Source organism: Aythya ferina (genome assembly GCF_964211825.1).
Source record: "Aythya ferina genome assembly, chromosome: 6".
In the NCBI taxonomy this organism is placed as follows: domain Eukaryota; kingdom Metazoa; phylum Chordata; class Aves; order Anseriformes; family Anatidae; genus Aythya; species Aythya ferina.
Window position 1 is genome coordinate 22,711,616 of NC_140303.1, and position 23,192 is coordinate 22,734,807.

Genomic DNA, 23,192 nt, shown 5'->3' on the forward strand with positions numbered 1-23,192 from the left:
TTGCTGACTGAGATTTTAAGTAACAATAGTCTAAAATCTTCTGAAACTTCATTTGTTTGGATATTCATATTACAGGGATATACAATGCTTCAATCTTCCTGAAAATAGAAATATTAGATACTAGGCACATTTGAAAAAATAAGAGGTTATTATTACAAAACAGCATATCATGCATATATACTTTCCATTAGAGACTCTTCTGTATAGAAGAGTCTCTAATGGAAAGTATATATGCATGATATGCTTCTGTATAGAAGAGTCTCTATACATGCACAAAATTTCTGTCTCTGATCAGTTCTTATTTCTCGTGATCAAACAAGTTGCCATTCCCAGCATATCTGCTATGCTGGCTTATCCAGATATGGCTTAGACTGGTTTTATCTCCATATCATTTGGGTACAAGCAGCAAGAGATAAGCTGGTAGAAATGCTTTTACTGTTCTTGTGTTGCTACCCTACAGCATCTGCAGGGAAGCCAGGCCTTGCAAGGTTGAACTACAGCATGTAAGCATACAACAGAGAAATGCCTGTTTTTGTTTTGTTTGTTTGTTTGTTTTGTTTGTTTGTTTTGTTTTGTTTTGTTTTCCAGTATAATTTGTCCAGTTTGAAATTTCTGCTTGTGGTAGGTGTCCATCTCTACTGGTTAAAAAAAATTGTTAATGTAAGCAAAGAAGCATATTTCATTTTGCTTTCTCTGCCAAATTGAAAAAAAATAATTTTAAAAAATTGTGATTGCAATCACTTTATATTTTAGGATGTAAATGCAATCTAATTTCAGCAGTAAAAGCAGTGAAGTAGGCAGCTTCACATGGGTGCATACTATGAATACCTTAAGAAGCAGTTAACATTTCAGTAGCAAAAACTTTGAACCACAGATGAAAACTGAGCCACAGCAATAGAGGAAAAATTCGTACATAGTATTATGCATTTTTTTTTTCAATAGTAAGCTTGGGAATCTTAGTTTTCCAAAACCAATAAAATTCTAAGGTTTGTATATCAATAAAAACAAAATCATGTTTTCGTACTGTATTATATATTGCATTTTATTAAACTACTCTATTTTATTTATTATTATTATTATTATTATTTAGGGAGGAAAACTAATTCCCCCCATCTGAAAGTGTTTCAATGAGCAAGATAATGTTCTAGATGAAAGGTTTTATTATCTTTTTTAAAAAAATCATTAGTTTTCTTTCACAAAATTAATCATTTGTTTAACAATATACTTGCAGGATTTTGGTCAAAATTATCTAAGTCAGCTTTAGTAATTATTTTTCTTGTTGTTATTACAAGCTTAAGATCCCTTGGGAGACTGTCACATTATATGTCCATATTTATTTCAATTCCCTCTTGTTTCTTTTCAATAAGAAGCTAAGATCAATAGCTCTTGGCCTGCAATAGCTCTGCAGGCAAGAAATCTCAACCTATATAAACAATGAATTCTTATCACCACAAAAAATGCAGAAAACGCTTTATTCTCCATTTATCCTGTGATTCTGTGATTAATCTTTCCCTAATACTGATATATTCATAGCAGGTAGACTGCAAAGATATATGGAAATAGGAAGGTTATATTCTGGGGAAAATGATGATGGAATCTTGGAAATGTTCCTTAAATTTAATGTATTCTAGTGACTATTCCTAGTCAAAGAAAATCGTGATTCTAAGACTTCAGGATTCTGTTGGATATAAAGTATGAAAAGCAAGATAGACAAGCATTTGAATTAATGTAAGCATTACCAATGCATCCTAAATAGCTGAAACTGTACTTTTCAGTGTGATGCCATTTAGGAAAGACCATTTTTCATACCGCTCTTGAGTTGTTCCATGAGTTTCAGGCATCTTTGTGGCGCCCTCTGGTTGTGTTTTGGATGTGAAGAGATTCAAAAAATGCTGCTGTTCTGCATCTCCTGGGAGGCACCAAAACCAACCAACCCACCCCTCATTTCATTTATAATTTTATTGCATTGAAAAGCAAATCACAAAAATGAATTTTCTTTCAGACACTTCATCTGCTGCTTATGATGGCAATGTCCAGAACATTAGCTTTCAAGGGTTTATAATAGGACCAGAAAAATATATTTGCATAGTTTTTATGAAAGTAAAACCAGAAGAGAACTTTTCAATTCAAAAAAAAAAAAAATCTTTGCAATTAAAATTTTAAAAGATTTGAAACATTAACAGAATCATTAATACAATTTGGAGAGTAGAGGATCCTTCAGCTCCAAAGTCAGGAGTCACATCTCAGTCGTGTCTGACTTGCGTAGGCCTGCTGCTTCTCCTTGTTTTCATTTTCAGATCTCAATTAAAAGATTACTAAAAATACAGAAAATGCTTTCCTACTATTGACATTTTAAGAAACTGACATGTTTCACTAAAGGCAATTATGCTATTCCCAATGGGGTGGCATTCAGTGAGCACTCCTGTGACTCACAGAAGGTTTCCTCTATAGATATGTGCCCAAATGATACCAAAAATAAAGTCTGTGATTCCCAAAGACATTTGTGAGCATTTTCAGTGTGGTTCAAAAGTAAGTGTACACTAACAGTAATCCTTGTGAATGTTACGGGCAGATTACATTTTACCGGAATAGCAGAATGCAGTTAAGCAACACATCCTTAACACAAATGAGAAGAAAAGGAGAGCAATATTAAATAATTTTATCTTTGGTATTCTGGACGCTGAATGTTGACATATCAGGTATGGACTCCATTTTATGACTGTATATCAAAAGCTGAAATAAAGAAGATTAAGCACTGAAGGCTTGAAGAACAATATTATTATTCATTAATTATAGCAAGCCCCAGTAACTGTGAAATTTGGAACTACCAATGCAGGATCACCAATCTTACTCCAAATTTATACATTTTAAAAATTACATTTGAAAGAACTATTGATTAGTTACATGCATGTCAATTCTAGGTAAAATACTGAAGAATTTTGGACTTGAGCAAGAAAAAATGTTTAGAGGCTAAAGCTGTAACTACAGTAATCAACATAAAGATAAATCTTGTCAAATTATTATTTTTTGACTAGATCATAGATGTGTTTAAACAGGAAAATGTAGAAGGATAGTTGTTGTTGTTGTTTTAAGGCTCTAAGTATTACCTTGTTAAGCACTTACTTTATTTGAAAATAATAGAGAATATATTATGTGTGCTAAGCCTGGACTGATAAATTTTAAATATTAGTAATGAGAAGACGTAATTAAGTGGTATTTCTAGGAAGGATCCCCCTATGAATAAGTTCTTGATTTGGTTTATTTAGTACTTTTGTCAGTTATATAAACAATGCTGTAATGTTTTTGGTGGTAAAGTTTATAGATGACATGAAAAAAGAACAAGGTCAACCAGGTTGCTATTTCAGAGCAAGCTGGGTAGTCTGCTTTAACAATTTAAGTTAACCACTACGTTTGTGTTTAGCCAAGTGTAAGATACAACAATTGGGACTTCAGAAAGCAGAATAGAAAATTTCATTTTCAAATGGAATGAATAAATAAATAAATAAAATATTCAAAAGACAAAAATGGACTTAAAGTAAATGGTCTGGGAAAGAAGGTTGATGTGATCCTGCGATGAACAGAATGGGAAGCAGTGAGTGGAAGCGGGGACATGAGCATGGTATCAGGTATCAGGCATCCCATCAGGTCTCCTCAGAATATTCTGCATTTTGTTCAAGAAACATTTTGGAGTTCTAATATTTTATGGGGGAGCCACAAAAATGTTTTGAGGTAGTAGCAACGAGATTTATCCAGGATTAAGGAATTAAAATTATGAATTTTCTGAAGAGAAAATTAAAAAGCCCATGTGACTGCTGGAGAATATATTATGCTGGGACTTCTCAGCATGTCTGTCAACGAAGTAATATATAACATAACAGCCAGCAGTTCATTGTAGATATATCCACCTTGTAAAATGCAATTTATTGTAAATAAGTTTTGGAACAGCTTAACACAAAAGGAAATACCACTGGTCTGGGACTTTAATTCACATTCAAAGAAAATAAGGCTTAAGCTGTTCAATTCCACTTTGAAATTTGTTAGCTTAACAATTTTTCAATTCATTTCAACTTAAAAGAATATTTTCTTACAACTAATATGGATAGTTCTGTTTTAAGATGACTGTAATCAAATTGTGTCCTTTAGAGGTCATAAAAGAACTTCTCCCTGATGCACATATTAGTCAGCTGTATTCTATTTTTTCCTTTTTCTCTGAATTCCTTTGAGGCAATATAAATTTGCCACTGGGATTTAGTTTTTGGAATGCACCTGTAGTCTGAAGGAATAGCAGGAATTAGCCAGCTGTACCTTGTTCATGAAATCAGCTTTAAAGTGATTGTCAGGCTTGAAGCTGCAGCTCAGCAGATAAAAGTTTTCAAGGGCATTTCTCTTCCTATCCTGCAGCATAGGACATCTTGATGCCTTTGACCTAGCAATCACTTGCCCTTGGAGGCATTGGCAACATTTCTTTTGCTTCTACTCTGTACCCCGTGTCACACAATTATTTCGTCTCCTCCTGATTTCAGTCAAAAGAAATAAATCCATGGTTTCAGTAGAGAAGTAACTGGGCTAAATCTAGTGGAGTGAAGCTCAGACTAAGCATTCTAGCCTGTGAGGACTGCAGTTCTATGAAACAATGTTGCTTTTATATTTTCAACTTTTATTTTGCTTAAAATAATTTAACTATCTGAAAGTTACTGAAAGTGAGTGAAATCATGAGGAAATAGCATTAATTTCTAGGTTCCTATTAAAAATAATTAAGATTATCTCTTGGTAATGGCAGATTTAAACATATTGTTCCAGTTCCAGACTGGCCTTACTCTACTCTAGCAGACTCTGAGACACACAAGGAGAGGGAAGAAGGAAAACGTCTGTAGACCCTTACAACCAATATCAGAGTAACCCTGCTTAGGCAAGCAGCTACTGCATAGTTAGCATCCTCACAGAAGTCCTATGTTTAAGAAAAAAAAAGGGGGGGAGGGCAAGAAAAAATGAGTTGATCCTGGTCTCTGAGTGTTGGAGTAGGTTTGTGGAAAATTTAGTGGGAAACCCACTATTTCCAGAAAGACAGTAAATCAAAATAGAAATCCTGGAGGAAGGTTTGAGACCACAGAACTGTGGTTATAGGCAGAGAGTTCTATTAACTTTTCTATTTAAGTATACCACAGGAATCCTCACATCTCTTGTGGGATAGAGCTCAATCTCCTTCCCAAGTGACTCCATTTAGACTTGGAGCTTTTAGCTGGCTTCAGTCAGTTCTTCTGAGATAAGAGAGCAGACAGGTTTGCATTGCTTTACTTCCACCTTTAGACACAAGGATACCAAAATTTGCATTTTGGAAGAAAATGACCCAGAACTGATGTAAATTGAGATACTGGTTTTCAGGAGGAACGTGGTCTCTGACAGGGCTGTAATAGGCACCCTAGTACTGCAATGTGAAGGATGAAGAGGAGAAACTTGTTTTCTCAAGGTCACATTACCACAGGTGCCAATAAAAATAATAAATAATAATAATAATAATAATAAAGTTGAAGAACTAACTATGCAATAAATAATTTTGTTTTATTAAAGTGTCATAAATAATAGAAATTGCTGAATTCAGCTGAGGTGATCTGGAAAAAGTAGGCAAAGCATTTTCCTTCGCTGACCTCTAGTTAGTGATTTGAGTATAGCTATAGCTGAATCTTGAAGAGCCACTCAGTAGAAGTGGCTGAGGAAAGGGGAATTTCTGCAACAGATTTTTGTGAGATCTCATTGTTTGAGGGAGTGTTGAATCAATCCAAAAGAGACAAACATAGAATTCTAATGTCGTTAAAACACACAGCTATTTACGTACTGCTTTGGTCAATTTGTTGTTAATTTTATTTTTAGTCTGCCTGACAGCAAACCAAACAGTGGCTCACAAGGACATTCAGTTTACTTTTAAACAAGAGGGAATGAAAAAGAGACAGCTGTGTCAAAAAGATGAGCAAGATAAGCAAAATAATTTAGCTGTCCAAAAATAACACAGAGTTATATGACTCTTTGTCCTGTAAGATTCAAAATACTATTGATGATTATACAATTATCATGTTGTTTTTAGTTTAGCATTTACATAAATGGAGGTATTATTCAGGTAACAAAGGTTTAAAAAAGAAGGCGTTCTAGGAGTAACTGAATTTTCTTTAGATTAAACAGAGTTGAAATCCTTCTTAAAGCTTATATGTAGTGCTCATAAGCACAAGACATGGGGCCATTTAAGCTGTAAGTGAAATGTGTATACAAGCCTGACTCTATAAAGAAATGTCATGCTATATAAATAAATAATACAATGCATATAGGTCAGCCAAGGACTGACCTCAGAACCTGGGCTTTGCAGGGTATAACAGCACCCTAAATCCTCCTGCTCTGGAAGGCTTTCTCACAACTTACAAAGATTTGGAATATCTGGCATTTTGGATCATTATCTCTTGGTATGGATACAGGTTTCATGTTTAGGCAAAAGGTTTTTACCTGAAAGACTTGTCTTGTTCTTACTAGTCTTTTTCTCTGGGTTGATGGAGAAGAACTAAAGACAGAGTCATGCTCTGACCTAGAGACCTGTACATCATCTGCATTTATCCTTTTTATCCATTTAACCTTTTTATCACTGGATAAAAAGGCTGAATGGTAACTGCAGTGTGCATGTTGAAAGTTTGGATGTGGAATATACATCCTGAAAAGCTCTGATTAGTGCTCAGTAAGTCCTCTATTGAAAACAGCTGCAGATGCCAGAGACACAGGCTTTTTAAGGCAATTTTGAGCTATTATAGATTGAGCTATGCTCAATTAACTATCAATCTCCTGGGATTAAAAGAAAGAAATCAAAGAGAATTCATCTTCTGGCAGCATCCAAATGATGGATATAGGAGGAACAGAATCCAGGAGTAGGAACATCATCTTTGGTGGGAACATTTACATATTTTGAAAGCACATGACTAGTCACCCACACCCTTGCTACCTTATTAACTACAGTTAATAAGCAGATTTCTAAAATCTCAGGCAAAGTACAACACAAAAAGTATCACTTTTCTATAAAGAACCAGATATGAATTCTACTCTTTTTTTTCTAGAACTGTAAGTATTTCTAAGAACTAAAAGAGATTAAAACCTAACACAGGCCTAAATATAGTTTCCTTGACAGGCCTTCCCTGTCAACTGAAGAACTTTAAAAATTAGCTACTTGGATTCAGAATTACATTGATCTTTCTATGTCTTTTGCAGTTTGCATGTTGATAGAGGGTATGGCCTTTCTTGTGAACTTGTTCATGTATAGAAAAGTTTTTGTGGATGACTTACAATTTTTAGTTTCCAAAACTGCATGTGTATTATTACTTACTATTCAGCTTACAGGAACTAGTTTAGGGAGTTTTATTTAAAAACAAAACAAAAGAAAACAAACAAACAAAACATAAAAATGCAAAACAGCAGAGGGTTTTTTTTGTGTGTGTCTGTGTGTGTTTTGTTTTTGTTTTGTTTTGATTTTTAATGAGTTAAGTACAAAAACAGTGGCCTTGGAAATCAGTGCATATATATACTTTCGGGGGTATAATAAACAGCCCTATAAATCTTACCAAAATCTGGGAAAGAAATTTAAAAGGCTATCATACCTAGTCTTATTGGCAGAGCAAAAGATGCTGAAGAGAAGTCAAAGAATAATGTGTGACCATTAAGATTACAGTGACCTTGACCTACTCAATGCTCATAGCACTGAATTTTTGAACTTTTTTATTTATTATTATTTGGTTTATATTTTATTCAGTTATATTTTAGGATTATGTATAATGTTAAATATCTGAAACTGCATGTATGTAGAAAATTATATTATTGGTGATACCTATTTGAAGAATTTGCACTGAATATGGGGATTCAGTTTTCACCTATTATTCACCAGAATACTCAAACATTTGGAGGAAAATCAGGGATCTTTTTGTAAATATGTAGAACACTAAACAAACAGAATAGTCCAGAAAGGAGACTTGAAAACATTAACACATTTCATATTTAAAACGTAGTAGTTAATATGTCTGGAAATATTAGTGCTTTTTAAAATACTTTGTAATATAGTCTCAAGAATGGTAAGGTATCTGAGGAAAAAAAAATATATATATATTTAAAATTGTACTTCTGCCTATTCAGGTACTGGTTCTAGTCAGACCCTCCATGAAGTTTAGTCAAGTAATGGAGAAGAAACTTCCTTTTTCATTAGCCTGCCAATGATCGTTATTGTGATATGACTGGATCAAATCATAAAAAGTATATGCAAAGTAGATTTAGCATGCTGTTTGATGGTCTTGACCTGTTAGGTACTGTTCAAAGAAACAAATTAAAAGCTTTTGCTACCTAGTTCAAAAAAACAAGTGCATTTATTGTTTTTGTTTGTTTGTTTGTTTTTGTTTGTTTTGTTTTGTTTTGTTTTGTTTTTTCTAACTGAAGTAGCACATACATTAAAATAAAATTTCCAATGATATCAGAGAGACTGGGATAATGGACTATTGTATACGGAAAAAAAAAATCAGTCTATTGATAAGAGTACATGAGATCAGGTCTAAATACAGTTCATTGTGGTATTGGGTTTTATTTTTTGAAAACTATGATCCACTGTTTACACATTTCAGCTTGAATCACTTGTGAAAGTTGTTCAAAAACACAAGGGAGAAATTATTTTGAGAAAAGAAAGCAAGGTCAGTGAAGGATAGTGGTGGTGGTGGAGAACCAAAAAACTGCACCTCAAGATATTGTAGAAGTCTCTCCAGTCAGTGATACTGGAGCATTTTAATGTTTTACCAAATCCCAAAGGGAATCTATCTTAGTATGAGCAAACCTCAAGTAATGATTTATTTATGCACCAAGCATCTTAAAAGCAAGGTGTCTAAAAAAAATCGTCCTGTTTACTCAAGGTTGTTGGCAGGAATAATGTCTGTGAGATATTGCTTCCCTCATTTCAGCATGCAATAGAACCCTGTTGAAGTAAACTCAGCCAGTAAGGATAATGTTAGAGATGAGCATTGTTAACTTCTGACAAATTTTACATAAAAGGAAAAATCCTGAATTTATTCCGTAAGGTTACAGTTTTCTGTGATACTACCAGTATCTTTATAAGACGTGCTATAGCTGAAGTTAAGATTGTTTTGTACCTACAACTCATATGTTACACTCTCAAACATTTATATTTTTATCTCTGCTCATGCATGATAGGCAATCTAATCCATTCTTTTCCAATCTAACCATTTTACAAATGACTGTCCTACAGTCATTTGTATCCTTTTGCAGAATACAATTTAGAAAATATTTTTTTCCTTTTAAACTGTTCTTACTTACTTTGACAGAAATCTTTCTGGTACTGGGACACTAGAATAATGTAGTTTGGAGACTGATATAAAAGACTTATTTTCTTGCTGCTGTCAAGCATTACACTCTACCACTCACATTATCAGTGCAGCTGGCTCAGAAAGAGTTGTTCATTAACAGCCCTATATGAAAGCAGTTATTGTATTAATTTGTATTAAGATATTCTTGACTTGCCAGCACAAGATCAGGCCAAGTTAATCCAGAGCAAAAATGCTTGTAAGAACTATTATAAATCAAGAAGTTTTGTAGTCCAATAGCAGAACAACTTAGATAAATCCTGAGTGAGGTAAATGATTTTTATGCTTCAGACAGAAACTATGGTTTGCAGGTGAATTATAATAATTTAATTTTTACGAGTGATTGCTTTGTATTTTACTTGTCCTTGTTATGAAGAAGTATGATGAATCTAAGTAATCGTTCTGCAATTAGATATATAGGTTGTAGGCAATATCATGGAAAATAATTCTGGAAAAGCTTTATCTGATACATCATTTTGCCAGAGATGGAATCAGCTGTATCAACCTTGTCTAACAGATATTTGCCTAAACTGGAACATCAAACAAACTACTTATTGTTTTTGTAATGCTGACAGTCAAGTTTGCTAGTCTGTTCATTTAGATAGCATGATTGCAATTCCTGTGCGTTGGGTTTGTTTACCTATAATTTATTCCATAAAATTTATTTATTTTTCTATCTGATGCAGTCAACTTTTCATTTTCTGTAGGCAGATAACTGGGTTGATATCTTAACTATGCCATGGCTGTGGAGGCATCTGAGCTGTCTTTTGTAGAGTAGTTTGGCTGCTTTGTAGTTCTGAGTGCCATGATCAGCAAACTCACCAAGTTTTGCAGTTCAAGGAAGCCCTCATTGTATGTTCCCATAGCCTAATACAGGTCTTGATATTTTGATCTCTTGATTAACCTGGGTCCAATGTGTAAACAGTTTTCTTGTTTTTCTAGTACACTTTTCTAACAAATGCAACACTAAAAGTAATGGCTTTTGAATTTATAAAAAGTTTTAATAGGTAACCCTCAGAAGCCAATACTAATGCATGAAAGAATAAATGCACCAAAGTATTTTTGATATTATTTGCTGATGTGGTTAGATAAAAAGTTACTGATTTCAAATACGACAATGATTGTTTAAAAAATCAGTCTCAAATGATATGTCCCTTGCTTTTCTTTTTGTTTGTTTCCAAATAATAATTTAGCTGCACAGTTAGTATATTGAGTGATCTATCTTTACTGATTTTCCTTTTTTTTTTTTTTTTTTTTTTTTTTTGATATTCTCAAGAAAGCAAAGAAAATCATATTCCACAATGGACTAATGAAAGATATATTTCAAGAAAAAAAAAAATGTTTAACTTGATCACATTTGGTGGAAAAGCTATAGTATGCTTATTTAGAAAAGAGAAATTATAATTAAAATAGATCTTTTTAATTTATTTATTTTTTATCCCTTTCACCTTCACCTTGCTTTTCCCATTTCAGATGAAATCGTGTTTACTCTGCTAATGGCATAACTACGTGTAATACTCCCTGTACCTAAACTAACTTCTGCAAATTCCAGTCAGTGTTCCCCATCTTATTATTTTAAGGCAGGAATAATTTTATACGGGTGCTTTGTGATATTACAACTTTTGCTGAGTTCAGCAATGTGTCTTTTGGTGTTGCCACAATGTTGTTGCTGAGCTCCTTTCTCTAGCATTTAATGAAGCCTGTGGCAAGTTTCAGAGCTTTATGGAAAATTATGTCCATTATTTAATCAATTCACCCCAATCACATCTACTTTAAAAAAGGAGGCGCATCAAATTTGCTTTCATAAGTACTGTTTCATGGAAAGTACTTTCATAAAATGACATTAAGTATTATTAAGTCATACTTTCTTTTATTCTGCAGGTAACATATTCTTTGTCAACACCATACTGATCTGTGATTTTAGAAATTTACATCCAGTTTCAATTACTTTTGATCATGCCTAATACAACTGTTTCAAATATAACTAGAAAATATAAGATGTACTATCCTAGTGAAACCTTTCCCTCTTTTATGAGGACAAACTATACCACTCAAACTATTCATTCAACAATAATTTATATATGCATTATTAGAGTTTAAGGCTCTTTACTTACTATTAAAATATTCAAACAAAATATGAAATACAAGTTATAAGCAATGATTTTCATTAATATAAAGCTGCTTTTTCTAGACAACAAAGTTGTGTAGGTTTCTAACTGCTGGCTAAGCCTGGATACTTTTTTCTCCTCTTGTGCCCACCACAGAGGAAGTACTAATATGTTTCAAGCAATAATAAACTAGAAAATATCCCAGGATTTCTTCCTGGAAAATATATAAAAGAACTGTAAACATCTTCACAATCAGGAATGTATCTTACCCATCATTTTCTTGAACACATCAAAATCTCTCTAGAGTAAGCAGTTTAACCTCTGTAACACCAGGTGAAACAGATATCAAATGGCTGTTTCCCCAGAAACTAACTTACTTGCATGCAGATAGATTTATGTAAAGGAACAGAACTTCCTATTGGAAATTTATCCTAGTACTTTATCTTATACCAATACTTTTCTTTTACTCACCACAATGAGTAATATACAGACAAACGTCTGCAGCAGCAGTCTGTGTCTCTCCTCTCTCCTTTCTTATTTTGCCTTGCTGTTGCTCTCCTATTAGCTGTAGCTATGCAATCCTGTAGACAATGTGAGAGGAGCTCTGTTACCTTGATAGTAAGTACAGATGCAGCTTTTGCACTTGCTCTCTGCCTCACATTTGTAACACCCTCAGTCCTTCCGGTCATTTGTTCCAGGGGAGGAATGACACCAGCATTTCTGAGCTGTTCCTGTGCTTTCTTCCAGAGCAGTCAGGGAAAGCAGACTTCGTGATCTCCATGCTAACTACCAGCCTGCCTGCTGCCAGTTCTCCCTACTTCTGCCAGTGATGACATTCAGCTTGCTCCTCCACACAGGATACAGCACTGATTCCTCATTATGTAAGGCAGTCTAGGTCAAGTGTAGGAGAGACACTGCTGGCCCGAGCAAGCTAGTGGATTGTTCTCTCAGCTTCATGCTTCATGGGGTCTGGAAGCTGGATCCTGATCTTTGCTACATCTTCTTGGGTAAATGTTTTTGCATGATTTAAATGGTTACTGTGCTATTTTTCTATGCAGATAGCTGTCAGCCATACTGTGAATTGCAGAGAGAATTTGCTAGGTGAAACCAGCTCTGTCAGCATGATTGAATTATCAGAATAGTAGCTCTTCTAAGCATCTCAGCTTTAAGACAATTTACAAATAAATAAATCATAAATTAGGTTTCTTTAACAAACATCTTTTCTAGCCATATGGGGATTATTGTTGATTTCACTGATTAAACAGTGAATGAAAGCCATTTGCTTAAAGGTGGTGTTTGGAACCATTATTGGATACAGCTATCAGCTCTGAGAGCTTTACTGCAGTTCTTGGCTATTGCATTGTTTTACACTTCAAAATAAAAATACGCTTTTATTTATTAAACGAAAAGGAAAAAATGCATTAAATTTTCTTGCACTCTTTGGTTATTTTTGAATGTAGTAGTTAAATCCAGGATTCTGTTTCCTATTTACTGCATTAATGCACGAACCTATATGCCTCTGAAATGCATAAGACAAATACTGCAGATAAAATTACATCAAGTGACTGCTCTGCAGAATGCCAGGATAGTATGTTAGCTAGATTTATGTTAGAGGGTAGCTTTTTCACATGTACCATACAGAATTCAAAGATCTATATATATTTACATGTAGTTGAATACTAGTCTGTAGTGAAAGATTTTTTTCAGACAGATTATACATACAGAGCATTGCTGGGTGCTGGAACGTGTGATTATACTGGAATGCAGCAGAAGAGGCCCTGGAAAGTAACAGCATAGCACTGATACTGCAGTATTATGTAGGGAATTTCAACAAGGATAGCTTGCTTGCTAAGGACACTTAGAATTAAATACATTCAAAAATATTTTTGATGTATTTGAAAGAGTAATTAGAAAATTCATGTTTTTGTACAGTACCTTGGACAGCAACTTTTTTCCTCCCCTAGTACTGCAGAAGCTTCTTCATGGCAGCTGGGAACTTGTAAAAATTAAACATTACAAATGTAAGACTCATTAAGGAACTCCGAAATATAGGGAAATAATACAGTTACCTGAGATGAAGTTTAGTCAATATGTATATCAGTTATATTAACAGTTTGCTAACAAGATTTCATTTATTATGTTAATGGCTGTCAAAACAGAAAAATAAAAAATAATAATAAAAAAAAAATATTTTCTATCGACTACATGGTATTTACAGAATTTTCATGTCTAATAGGTACTTGTTCATTCTAGGAATAAATATGAAGGTCTTTTCTTAAATTGAAATGAGGTTGAATATTAATATAAGATTATATGAATATAAGATTTCAATGGGAACAGTGGAATTAATTTAAATACGCCATGTTGTCCCGCTCACTCTAACCTCCACCCCTCCCCCCCCAAAAAAAAGTGGTTCTTCATATTGTTCTAGAAATAACTGATAGAATTCAATTTTAGCACTTGTTTATAAATAATTTTTATTTAATTATTACAAAATAATATTTTATTTTTTAATCATTTGCTAATCATATTTAAGAGCTTTCTTTTTCTGGAAGAGAACTGCCATTTCTGATAAAGAGAACTTTCTCTTCATCAGTTACTTAATCACTTTTTACTTTTTTGTTTTTTTAGTAACAGGTAGATCTATTTTGTGATTTAGTAGAAACACCAGGCCAGTTTATAAACTACTCTCAGAGAGAAGTTAGCTTCAAGAAAATATGATATCCTTTTGGTATTTTGAAATTTATATTATATATATTTATTATAATATACATATATATATAATATATGTATTTATATATATATATGTATTATAATATATTGCAATGCAATATATTACACCAGATAATATTTTATAGACAACATTTTATAGTTCAGAATACAGAAGTATGTCTTGCAAACAAACTCAAAATAAAAGTATATTATAGGAGCTTAGAACAAAACTGGTAGGCACTATGCGTTATTGTAATGATGTACTTCACGTTCTTTGTTTCTTGCTGCCTGAAGTGTTTTAAAATAGTTTTCTATTGTATTTTAGTATGTTGTCCTGTTTCAAGAGTGGGAGCTTTTTCTTATTTGTTTAAAGAATCTATTTAAAACAAACAAACAAACAAAACCACAAAACATTGTCTTTAAATGTATGGTGTTTTTCTGGAAATGTTATTTTTATTTTTTGCACAGTTCATATCAGGACAGGCAAAGTGTCTCTCAGCACAAAAAGCTTCAGGTGCTGGAACTGGGATACTAAGAAAATGGTGTTTCCTGCGTGTACTTAAGTATACTATATTCTGGTATATCACTTTATGGCTGAAAAATTGATTCTGATCTGTATGGTATGTTATGAACCCACTATTATGCAGGATATGGACCATTAGTGGTCACTGCCTCCTCCTGGTATTTTCCTGTGGTTTTATGGTATTGCCCAATTCATGGCTACATCAGTAGCTTGCTTTTGATATCTTGCATATTCCTGCACATGACAATATGCAGCTGGAGTTTCTAACAAACGTTTATCTCCACTTTTCCTCACAGTACCAGTGTTTTCTGATCTACAAGGGACTGTACTTCCTTCATAGTCATGGAAATGCCACTTAAACTGAGGAGCATGGAAACAATATGGAGGAGTGTGAATTAAAGTATTTTAGAAATGTGTTTAGCATAAACAATGGGAATACCACTTTTTTATGATCCACCACATAGGCAAATTAGACTATTAGTTTCTATAAATAAATTTATATCTCAGACGATTTCTGCCTACTTTGAGTAGTTGATATATATATATATATGTTGTGATGACAAATGTATGTCGTTAGTGCTAATTTGAAAAAGAAAGACTGCAAACTGCATTTATCTGATGTAACATCTAAATTTAAGTCTGTAACACTATGATTCACAAGCTTTCCATGTAAGTTTGAACTCTCAGAAATTCAGGTACTTCACGGTCCAAAAGTGCCCACTTTTATTTGAATTTAGTAGAGAAAAACATTAGAATTGTGACAAAAACCAGTTGCTATAGAAATGGACTGTATTTATCTCTTTTGAAGATCCTTTTTCAGCATCTGACAGATGTGCTCTATTACTTTGGCAAACAGCTATTAGTCTTTAATTAAAATAATTTCTCTAGTTTTCATTGAAATAAGTTGGAAGCAATCTTCTATTCAGTACTGCTATAATCTGTATAATTTTTGCAGATACTGGCTCTCTATGACTGTCTCTCTATGACAATATTCTTGATTGTATCACAGCTTTTCTGTGATTGCAGTACATTGCGTTCACATAGTTTTGAAACAACAAAAGCCTCCTGGATCATCCTGTTCACCTGCTTCTCTATGGAGGATCTTGGATGGCTCTTTCCTTATATATTAGATGGATTACTCCATTACCCAATTTCTACATACACTGCAATTTCCAGAAATCATTCCCAGAAATAGAAACAGTTACTGTGAATACTGTGAAGAATCGAGGGAAATTTCTTAATGCATAGGCAAATAAAATGTTCCTCAGACATTGTTATTTCAGAAAGAAAATATTGCTCCTAGCCCTTTATTAACTATGTATATAGAACACACTTTTGCTTTGTTGATTTCATGGTTTGCCACCATGGTTGCACACCTAAGCTTTTAAAAGTTAATTTTAAAGATTTCTTTATGTTAAAAAGAACTGTAATTGTTGCAACATAGAAGCTGAAATAGGATAGTCTCAAACAAAACTATATTCTTTTATTTTAATCTGGACTTCGTATGTCCGTGTCAGAGAGGAAGAAGAAAACAAACAAACAAACAAACAAAAAACTGTGCTGCAAAGGATAACCAGAGAAGGACTTCCAGATGAATCCTTTCATCTGCTGAAGTAAACCAGAATGCCCCATTGCCTGGTGATCACTAAGGTTGGGCACTTTGTGGCACTTGAGCCAAAACCTTACTGTGCTGTTCTTCACCAGTTCTGTTAAATATTTGCACATTTGAGGGAGAACCAAGAGTAGAACTGGTCAAAACTTGTAGGAGGGTATGTGAACCACAAACCTGCATTAAAGCAAAGTTATCAGTTCTGCAGAACCTGAAATCTCCAAGATTGCAAACTCAAGGCTGAAGTAATGGAAATTTGCCTGACAACCATGTCCATGCTCTGCAGGTTGTGTAGGTGCTCTCCTTTGGTTCTGTTGGGTGGCCGCTTCAGCCCATGTCCATTAAGGTGATTGCTTCTACTGTACTCAGAACAGAAGAAATTGTAACAGTACCTGCAGGGAGAAGTGATCAAAAGTTTATGAAGTAAATGCAATTATCGTAGACTTTCTTAGTTTAGAAAATTGTTTTATTTTACTAGCTATCTAATGTCTTATTTATTCAGACAGTAAAAACGGCAGAATCACAGAATCACAGAATTTCTAGGTTGGAAGAGACCTCAAGATCATCGAGTCCAACCTCTGACCTAACGCTAGCAGTCCCCACTAAACCATATCCCTAAGCTCTACATCTAAACAGGTTGCATTTCGAGGGGAAGAGGGCAGGGAGATCATGTTTATTAATTTTCACTTTATCGTAGAGTCAAAGCAGCTAATGTGATAGAGAAATCTATACTTTTCATTTGATTATTTTCTGCAATTGTGGTATAACATGTAAGTTTAAAACATTAAAATTATAAGCGATCAAGGGATTTAGCACTTTAGCTGTTAGAAGGAAGATGCTGTTGTGTTGATAAACTCTTCTGACTCTCTCAAACCCTGTATCAGATGACTTGCTGTGGTTCAAGGAGCCATGAAAGGATCTTTTTAAGATAACCACAAATATTAATTTTCCTGACACCAAATACTGGTGGAGCTGAACCTGAGCACTTGGTAATACCAGTGTGTCCAGTGAAATCTGAGCTGAAGGAAATGTTACCTGAAAAAGCCTTCAGTATTTTTGCTAAAGATATTTGAAGATTTCTTGAAGTCAGTGGCTATATTAAGCATCTTATTCTGCACCTCTAGTGATACTTAAAGAAGGTCCTTTTAGGACTTCTGTAAACTGCATGCTTTCATGATACACGGAAATTATTATTAAGCTGGAGAGAAACTTAATATGTTCAGTGTTATGTTCAGGACTAAACCTGTAGACACCTAAATGTACCTAAAAGACTTTTACTACACTATATTTATTGTTTAAGCTATCCAGATTCTAGTTTTTTTTTTTTTTTTTTTCATTTTGGTGTTCAGCTGATTTCAAAAGGGAACATCTTGCAGGAGCTATGCCTGTAAAATATCAAATATGCCCAAACTGTAGCCAATACTGGAGGAATTCATATTAAAATTCCAAGCTGAGGTGTAACTATTCTGCCTTTTAACCTAGTGATAAGTCTGTATTTATAAGCATCTAACAATTCACCATTTCCAGAAATATCCTCCATGAATGGAAAGATTTCTGGGAATGATCAGTTGGAATCAGCAATGATTTCTTAACATCTCTTTAGTATTTCAAATTTTAAGGATGATTTTGAGTCAGAAGTGCTACTGTCACTACCAAGTAATTTGTCACCTGCAAGTAATTTGTCACCTGTCTTTGTGAACCTGAAGAACTTTGCAAGGATATGAAAAAATATATATATTGCACAGCTTTTATAATTATATCCAACTAAGAATTCAAGAGCCTGTTGGCTGATAATAATAATAAGATAAAGGTTTATGACTCTTCATACCTTAGGGTCATAGAATGGAATCACACATAGGTAGTGGGGACGTGCCTGTACTATTTAGTAGCCTACCAGTACTGCCAGCATGAAAGCTAAATTCAAAACTGGTGATAGCATGACAGCAGTGCTGGAAAGCATGTAAAGTCTTTCTAGATCAGTGGTAAGACACATTTAAAGGATAAAAGCTGCATGGTTGTTTACAGCTTGGTCTTTTTCTGTGCAGAGGACATATGAAAGGTGATAAGTTTTCATAGCATGCTTTATAAAAATGCAAAAATATCGCCCACCACACCACCACATTTTTTTTCTATTGATATTAACCTTTTCAGAAACGATAGTATTTTTATTAAACTTGCCGTTAGAGATGTAGGCTATACAACTTTTTTCTCAGTATCTGACTGTTACTGGATGTATGATGGTGTATTTTAACTAAATATTTAGTGTCTTGAGGTTGCTTGCTGTGTTCTTTTAATCACTGTAATATTTGCACAGAAAATATTTAAAAATTTTTGAGATTAGACTTCATTGTTCTTGTTAGAACGACATTTCTATTGATAAACCTAAATTGCAAGTTAGGTTTATCAAACCTACTTGCAAATTAGTTATTATACTAAGAGACTCCAAGTGTTTGTGGTAAAGGGCCAAGAGTGTCAAGCCACAACCTGGAGTTAGAGAAATTTACATAATTTAGATTCAGACAAAATTTAAGCAATCAAAACTTCAAGATATACAAATACTTAAAATGAACAAATCAGAACAATACTGAATCTGAATCTATGGGATCAAATTCACAATATCTGCCTGGATCACTGAACTGCAGGTTATGTTATAATATCTGTAAGTATCTGTTATATCACAGATGACAGCCTTGTTGCATGAAGGTATTAATTTGTTTTATTTTGTTCTATCTTTACATTCCAAAAATGAAATAATGAAAAATTGTCTTTTTATTTTTGGCCCCTCTACTGTGCACCTTCCACCTTCTCAGTGACTGCCCAGCATCTTTTTCCAGCATGAGTGAATCTATGGTTTTCAAGTGCTTTCTGAAAGCCATCCCAGTTCCACTTTTTGTCAAGGAAGAAAAACTGGAAATGTATAATGCTGTCTGATTTAGCTCAAAACTGAGGCTGATCCAGCACAGCTGCAGTTTGCTGTATTAGTATTTACTGTTATTTAGGAGTCTGAATTTTAAAAAGAAGCCTTTTTTGTTTAGATTCCAGATCTGGCTGCCCAGCTGCCATCTGAAAACACTGTAATGTATAGATCTGATACTGACAAGGTAGTCATGTACCAGGCTGGGAAACTGGCAATGCAGTCTGTAATAGATGGAAATATCATATGACTCTACCAAAAGAACCTTTTTCCTTTTTATTTATTTATTTATGTATTGGGTTGAAACCATGACTAAACATGTTGAATCTACCTCTGCTACTCTGTGGAGAAGTGTAGAATAAGACAAGGATAAGTAGCACTTAGCGGTGGCAGAGGCTGGTCTGAAAAGTTTTTGGTGCTTTTGTAATGGAATACCTGTACCCAATTTCCATCTCACATTTCAGAGGCAAATAATTAACGGAAAAGAATGAAAACTAGTAAGAATTTTTACTTGTTTAACAGTAGATGAGGAAATCTACTTCTCAGCACAATCCTTGCCCCCTTGCTGAAGGAACACGGAGCTGTAGATTTTGTTAGCCACTTAAAAAGCTGCTGGTAACAGCTGATTCACGGCTTTTGCCGGTAGATGGGGCTGTCCTTCAAGGTGATGTCTCTATCCCCTGACGGTCTCTCTCCATCCTCCCCCTATCCACCACCCCCCCCTTTTTTTTTTTTTTTTTTTTTTTTTTTTTTTTTTTTTTAATATTCTGGCCTGCTATTTGCTGATTTGTATTAGGTATAACAGAGTGAGTGAGCCAAGAACAGGAAGCTGAGGATGAAGCAGAGAGGATACTGCAGAGAGAGTGTTTTTTTTTTGTTTTGTTTTGTTTTTTTCTCTTCCCAGTGCGAGTGCAATGCAGCAATTTGTGAATACTTGGTAATCTTTTGGAACTGGGAATCTGAACACGTTTATTAGAGAGAATTTCATCACTGCTATATCTTGGGGTTTTATTTTTCTTTTTCCTCATAATACATTTGAAATTCATGTTTTATCAGGTAAGCCAGCAGGACATGAAATCCTAGACCTCAGTTTACTTACATTGTCTGTTCATATGGGGTCCACCCAACTTTTTTTTTTTTATTTTAATATCATATTCAAATGTTTGCTTTGTAGTTAATGCTAAGCATATAAGTAAGGAGCAATACAGTTTGGTGGTTTTAAAAATGATTTTAAAGCTGCAGTCAGGTGTGTTTAGCAGTACAATATTCTGTTACAAGATGGATTTCACTGGACTTATGTATTTGAATTCTTGCCGTTTTGTTTGTTTGTGTTTTTTTTTTGTTTGTTTTTTTGCCTGTTTGTTTTTTGAATTTTATTATTCAAGATTTTTCCCCTAAACTGTTTAGAAGTTACAGAGGTTATGTTGTTCCTTCACATGGAAAACATACGAAGGGCTGACCTTAGCTTTGCAGGAGTGTACAGCTTTCCTTCCCATGGAGAAGCTCTTCTTTAAGGCTAAATCCAAATGGTTGGGGTTTATTGAAGGTGGAAGGGGCTCCCTCCTCTTCCCCCCCCCACCCCCCCTTCTTTCCACATCTACCTCTTCCTCCAGCCTTTCTGATTCTGTACTTTGCTAGAAAACCTTGTTTTTATTTACATACAGATCAAGACTGATTGTACTGCTATAAATATAATTCGGTTCATAATCTGAACCGTCTTGCTTTTTCAAACAGCACAAGAAATTTGCCAGGTGGACATCAAGCTCTTTCAGCATCTTTTCTAAAATGGATTTCTTCTCTGCTGCTTGTCTGAGGTATGTGCTTAACACACTCCCACTGAATTAATTTCTTTTGGATTGGGCTGGCTGCTGCATCCCCTCTTTGAAAAAGTTGTGGTTGCTCATTCTGCAGCATTTGAAAATGGATTTGTGTTTTGCTGTCACTGTTAAAAATCTATCCAAACTTACTTATCACAGAAATGCTTATTTTGTAGTTATGATGTTGAACTCGTGAGTTGTATTGCCTGATGTTAGTACTGCATTCTTGAAACACACCTGCTTTTTCTATGTTTTTCAAGCTTGACCCTTCTGTTAATATAAAGTACAAAGGAAAAAAGACTAAAATTGTGCTAAAAATGACTCAGAGAATTAATGTGAAGCAATAACAGGATGATTGTTGTCAAGACTGACACCCTGTTAGTTTATTCTTTTGAGCCTAATTTGTGTGATCTTGAATATTTGCTGAAATATTTAGACAGAAGAAAACAAGTTAGAGGAAGTCAGCCTTAATCTGATTGTCCTCAGTTAGTCAAGTAGAGTCACAAATAGTTTTCATTATGTTAAAGGAAGTAAACATGATGGGAGGGAAGGGGAAAAGTCAAGTTTTTATTTTATAAGGAACCAGAATCATATAATCTAAACAATTCTAGGGAAATTTTAGGTAAACGAGCAATTTGCATGGTATCGTTTTAGAAAAAAATACATATATGAAGCATGACTATAATGACTTTCAGGAAAATGGTGTAGATGTGTATAATAGAATCCTATATCCTAAAAGCTGTTAGCAACACTACTTTATATCAATGGTAGGAGTACTTTACTATGGATCATTGAAATCTATATTTAAATTGTTATATTAGAACCTTAACTTGCTTTGAAGTTTCTGGAGTTAAGAATCTTCAAGATCTGTCAAGAGTTGGGAAGCTAAAACAAATGATCGATTATTGCATTTTAAAAACTAAGGTGGCCTTGAAGTAGAAAGCCTTTTGAATGTCAGTGAATATGACTCTTCTCAATGCATTATCCCAATGCCAAGGACTTTAAAGGACAGGTGATTGTTGACTTTTAAAGGTGATATCACTGCTACTATCTGTATTACACCACAGCCTGCCCTCTTTTCAACATTTGGGCTCCTATTCTAGAAGTTTTATATGTTACTAAGAGAAGCAAATGCGTTCAGGTAGAAAAGCCTAGTACTGAATGGAAAAGCTTAGTACTGGATTTTTTCCCTTAAATGGTATTTTTTGATCCGTTTGGCTAACTTAAATTGAAGAACTAAGATTAAATTGTGAAGATTGCTCTGCTCTTGGTTATGAGAAATTGTCTGGCAGTACTAGGAAGAAGTGGGTACTTCTTTGCAAATATTTTTTGAAAAGTGGCACATGCTTGGTCTAATTTTGTGTATGTAGTTAGAACTGTGTTCGATACTCCTCTAGATATATATGGTTTTTTCATTTTAGTCATTTTCTCGAATCCAGTACCAATTCACCTGCGGGAAAACATGCTGGGTCTTTTGGGCAAAATATTATGAATAGATTTGTTGATTCTCTTGCAATTGCAGAAGCAAATCCTTCTGTTTCTCCAATGAAGACAGATGATACATATCGGAGGCAGTAGGATTCCACAAGAGTAAGAGAGAGCTGTATTTGGCCTGTAGACTTTGTGTTGATGCCAGAAGAAACACAGCAAAACACAAACCAAACTTCCTTTGCTGGCAGATGTATTAAAAATTGAACAATATATATCCACACTTGTAAACTGAGAAAAAATATGATGGCATCAGTAAGACATATTAGATAAGGAATACCATTAGACTTTTTCTAGCAGAATAATTCAGAACACTTAAGAGACCAAGTTGCTCAAAGGGAAAAATTGTAAAGCTGGACTATGTTAAAATGGAAAAAAGAACCTTTGGGTAACTTTTACCCATTAAAAGCTACAGATGATGTTTCCGAGTGAGCTGATTATTGTAGGGAGATTGGCGGTATCATGCAAAATCTCCAAATGTTTTTCCCAAAGGTGAATAGTTCTGGTATATGTCACTTCCATTTTTTCTAGTTGTAGGTTTATTCTCAATGGATTTCATTCAATGAAAACTTCCAAAAGTTTTATGGAAACATTTGAAAATTTGGTATAGGTGATGTAATCAGTTAAATTTCAAATAC

At 34.1% G+C, this 23,192-nt stretch overlaps 1 protein-coding gene and 1 long non-coding RNA gene across 5 annotated transcripts in view; one reads left to right on the plus strand and one right to left on the minus strand.

Annotated features, from left to right (window-relative positions):
- Positions 1 to 12,098, minus strand: part of LOC311438634 — a 99,210-nt gene extending 87,112 nt beyond the window's left edge. Inside the window, exon 1 of one of the 2 annotated variants that reach the window (XR_014694234.1) lies at positions 11,963 to 12,097. This is a non-coding gene — a long non-coding RNA (uncharacterized lncRNA). Of the gene's footprint in view, positions 1 to 11,962 lie in introns of both variants that reach the window. The other variant, XR_014694235.1, reaches the window with a different exon arrangement.
- The window catches only part of LOC311438627 (sodium channel protein type 1 subunit alpha), a 101,282-nt gene continuing 90,117 nt past the window's right edge, over positions 12,028 to 23,192 (plus strand). For all 3 annotated transcript variants that reach the window (XM_084523216.1, XM_084523215.1, XM_084523217.1), the window contains exons 1-2: positions 12,028 to 12,498; positions 20,984 to 21,063. The gene's annotated coding sequence lies outside the window, so the exon portion shown is untranslated. The remainder of the gene's footprint in view (positions 12,499 to 20,983; positions 21,064 to 23,192) is intronic.